This window comes from Lepidochelys kempii, chromosome 25 (genome assembly GCF_965140265.1).
Source record: "Lepidochelys kempii isolate rLepKem1 chromosome 25, rLepKem1.hap2, whole genome shotgun sequence".
Taxonomy (NCBI): Eukaryota; Metazoa; Chordata; order Testudines; family Cheloniidae; genus Lepidochelys; species Lepidochelys kempii.
The window spans coordinates 12,647,736-12,652,086 of NC_133280.1; the positions used below are offsets into that span (position 1 = coordinate 12,647,736).

General features: G+C 57.5%; 1 protein-coding gene across 1 annotated transcript in view; it reads left to right on the forward strand.

The window, feature by feature from the left end:
* STK11 (serine/threonine kinase 11) overlaps window positions 1-2,217 on the forward strand; it is a 73,772-nt gene extending 71,555 nt beyond the window's left edge. Inside the window, exon 10 of the mRNA XM_073324257.1 lies at window positions 1,541-2,217. The gene's annotated coding sequence lies outside the window, so the exon portion shown is untranslated. The remainder of the gene's footprint in view (window positions 1-1,540) is intronic.
* The last annotated feature ends 2,134 nt before the right edge of the window (window positions 2,218-4,351 follow it).

Genomic DNA, 4,351 nt, shown 5'->3' on the forward strand with positions numbered 1-4,351 from the left:
CCAAAACAAACCAACCTCATCTGTTCCTTGCCTTTAATGGAGCTTTTTGAACTCGTTTTCTTGCTGCCCATGCTGGAGAAGGAGACTAGAGCAGTGTGATTGTGGACAAGAGGGCCTAAGTGCCCCTTCCGAGATGGGGGTTCCCAGGGTGCCAGACACTGGCCCTGCCCTGCCTACAATCTCCATAGACAAGGCAGCTAATGGGAGGAAGGAAGGTTGGTTATGCCCATTATACAGCTGAGGCCAGAGACGTGCCCATGGTCACATGGAGAGTTGGGGGCAGAATCGAACCAAGGGCTCCTTAACCACACGGTCAGACTCCTTCCCTGCCTTGCTCTGGTTCTCCTGCAGGCTGGCGCTGCTCGGGGAGGGTCGTGGCTGGCGCTGGGGGGGCGGGTCATGGCTGGGTGGAAGGGAGTCTTCATCTGATGGTTTGAACAGGGACGTTTCTCAGGACTGGGGGTGTTCATAGTCTTTTAACAAAACCTAATTCTGGGTCATAAGTTCCCGCTCCCTCCCCAATTTAACCCCCTAGCTGTGAGGCAGAACGCCCTGCTAGCCCTGTTTTATAGAGCCACAATGGGCCTTGCCTATGGTCATGCCACAGAGTCAGGGTGCCTGGGTTCTAGTCCCGACTTGGGCACTGGCCTGCTGGGTGACCCTGGGCATGTCACTTTCCCTTCCTGTGCCTCATTGTCCACAGAGGGGTTAGTGAGACTGACCTCCTCCAAGCACTGGGAGAAACTGATGGCTGAAAGGTGCGATGGAAGTGCAGGTTATTTTATAGGGCTGGGGGCAGGGGCTCCTGTCCTGGCCTGGAGGGGGCTGCCCTAGCTGTGGTCTCCTGATCACCCCTTGCCCCTGGGGCTCTGCGTGGGGCTTATCCTTGGTGCTGCAGGGGAGTCTTAGTGAGAGCTGGCCTCTGGAAGGAGTCTCTAGGGGTACCTCTGCACTGCACACCGAATCAGAGCCCAGGTCAGCTGGCTCAGGCAGGGGCTGCGGGGTTACAACTGCAGTGTAGAAAGTGGGACTCTCGGATCCTGGCCCCTCACTGGCTTTCAGCCCAGACATCTACCTGGCCTGAGCCGGAGACTCAGCCCCACCTGTTTTTCTTTGCAGTGTCCCTGTTCCCTTGGAGGCTCAGTGGTGCCTGTGTGTTAACAGCTGGGCTTCGCCCATGCCAAGACACGCTGGACAAAGTGGGGGCTGCAGGGCTGTTGGGAATTCCCACCCAAGCCCCTTCCTCCCTCTCTCGCCTGCCCTGCCCAGGGTTATGGCAGAGCGTTAGGCTGAGATCCCACCCACTGCCCAGGCCTCAGGGTGGCCGCTGACTTAGCCTGGCACTTTACCCCTGTGTGTGTGTGTGACCCCCACCATGCTCCCCACTGTAGTCAGCCGGAGTCTCCAGTCACCAGCGGTGCCATTCGCCTCAGGCTTGGAACCAGGCCAGAGCTGCTCTGGGGGAAAATCAGGCCTGTGCCACCAGCCTGCTGCCCAGGCCCCATCCGCCTCTAACAGCGTCTTGTCTCCTCTCCCCCAGAGCCTGTCTTGGAGCCTGGGCCAGCCTACGTCCCGCCATCCTCGCCCCAGCGCCGTGTCTCCCGGTAGCGGACTAAGCTTGCAATCCAAAAAGAGAAACCCTGGAGGAAAACAGAACCACCCTCTCCTTCCCCCTCCCAATCCCCCCTCTCAGCGGCGCCGGACCCCCGAAGCTGGCAGGGGCCTTCGACCTCCCCCACCATCTCTCTCCAGCTGCGCCCAAGCCAGCCCCTCCTCTGCATCGACTCTTTGCCAATCAAGACACCACCTCTGTTTTTTTTAATTTGGGATCTGGAGGGTGAGGTGGGTGGGGGAGGGCCTGGGTGGAGGTCTCCCCCTACGGGGCATGGGGGTATCCCCCTGCCGCCCCTCACTGAGTAGAATTGTGTAAAGCCATGGCTGTGCACTTTATGGTTTAGACTACTGTTCTATAGATACATATATATATATATATATATATTTTCCTCTTTTTTGTTTATATTTGCGGTATATTTAGAGATTCCTACACATCGTGATGTGTTTAAAATAAATCCGACGAGGAAAAGAACCAGGTAGTGAGACCATCCAAGAACTGCACGCTGCCCGAGGGCTTGGGAGGGGGATTGGCCTGCGCTCTGCTGCGTCTTTTCTTTTTTTAAATTTTTTTTTTAAAAGAAAATAAACCAATCTTGCGAGGTGGATCTCCTGGTCGTCCTGCTGCGGGCAGCCACTGGCAGCAGGCACAGCTGCCCTGCCCGCATAGTGATCCTGACCCTGTGCTAGCCTCATCTCAGGGTGGAGGAGTGGGGACTCCTCAATTCTGTTCCCAGTGCTGGGAAGGATGGGGGTCTGAGGGGCTAGCACGGGGAGAGCTTGGGTGTCAAGGCTCCTGGCGTTTCCCTGGGTAGGGAAGGAGTTTCTCAGTGGTAGCCGTGTTAGTCTGTATCCACAAAAACAACAAGGAATCCGGTGGCACCTTAAAGACTAAGAAATTTATTTGAGCATAAGCTTTCGTGGGTAAAAACCTCACTTCTTCAGAGTCTTTAAGGTGCCACCGGACTCCTTGTTGTCCAAATGTACATGGTGTCTCCCTATCTTTGTGTAGCCGGCACTGCCCTGGTCAGGAGCTCTCTGCTTCCTGTCAGGCCAGTGACTGTCCAGGCCTGAGCCGAGATAGAGACAAATCTCTCCTCTCAGGCTTCCTCCTTGGGGGAAAAGTCATAGCACAAGACTAACAGTGGGTCTGTGCTGGGGTGGCTGTGGCAGGTAGGGCCCCAGCTCAGCCCGAGCTCCTCAAGTAGAATGCACCCCCCTGGATGCTGCGAGCCTAGGGGAATGCCCTGCAGCTGCTCTTGCTGCCAACGCTGCCCTGAGCCAGCTGTAGGGGGCAGCGGTGCTGCTGAATCCTTGAGGGCCTAGGGCTCTCCCCATATAAGGGATGGGGCAGCAGGTCCCTGAAATCAGCTTTTGCTGCAGCAGCCAGGCCTGGCCCTCCCTCTACCTGCTCTTCGCAGGAATCCTGCTCATCTACCCTGCACCTTGCATGATGGGCCTGCTGCCGGGTCTAGTGCAGCGGTTCTCAAACTGTGGGTCACTACCCTGTTTTGATGGGGTCGCCAGGGCTGGCCTTTGGCCCTCTTAGGGAGGCTTGGGTGGGCTCAGGCTTTAGTCTCCCATCCTGGGGTTGTGCAGTAATTTTTGTTGTAAGAAGGGAGTTGTGGTGCAATGAAATTTGAGAACCCCTTGTCTAGCGAACTGTAAATAGTCCCCCATACCCCCTGTTCTTTACAGGTGCTGGTGGCTTGTGTCCAAGTCCATCCTCTTGCAGGACAACTCTCCATTCGTTCACACAATGGATGACTTTAGGCTTCCGCTGCCTCAGCTGAGTCCCATCCCCACCCTCCGACTTCTGTCAACAGCTGCCCTGCCTGTGCCAGGAGGTTGGTGCTGGGCACACCCTGCCACTGCTCATCTATCTCCTGCTGTGGTGCTCACCAGTCGCCAGCTTCTTGGAGAGGGCAGCCCCTTCCCCAGGCCTGGGGAGCTAGGCCCAACTCATCCTGGACCCACAGTGGAGTGCCCAGCATTCACCCCCAGCCCTGGAAGGAGCTGTCAGCCCCTGAGCCTCGCTGGGCTCCGTTCCAACAGTTGCAACGGGCTCTGCCAGGCTGGGTTGTCCTTAGAAAGGCAGGTTCAGCCAGTGCCGAGGCCTTGGACAGGGGCCCTGGGCCCCCTTTGCAGGAGCGGAAGCTGCTACCTGCCTGCAAGAATTGCTTCCAATGCTGGTGTCTTCTGCTCTGGAAGGGGTCACTGGGGAGAGGGGACATGCATGTCCTAGTTTCTGCAGGCTGGAAGGGCCTGGGGTGCTCAGCCAGGCTGACCCCCGGAGCATAGGCCAGAGCACCTTCTCCAGGAGCCCTGCTTCTGGCCCAGGAATTTGGGGTTGGGCTAAAATAGGTCTTTTGGAAGGAGCCCTCCTGTCGGGTTTAAAGGGCCAAAGTCGCTGTGCCATCATTCTCTCCAGGGCACTGGGGCATGCCCAAATCAGAACAGCCCCCACTTGGTACTGGGGTAAACGATAGCAAGAGCAAATGGACCCTCCATGCTGAAAAGTTCCAGGGGCCCCAGGCAAGACTCACCCTCCTTGCTGTCAAAGCCTGGCACTTTAGTCCTAGCTCGGCTGCCTCTGCCACCAGCTCCCTGCTGTGGGAGCCTGCCTGGTGCCCGTCCTGCTGCCCAGGAGGCCCCTGGAGCATGGTCCCAATGGGGGGGCTGGCCCTGGCTGCGTCGGGGGAGCTGACAGAAGGAGCTTAGGCAATAACAAAGCAGGGCA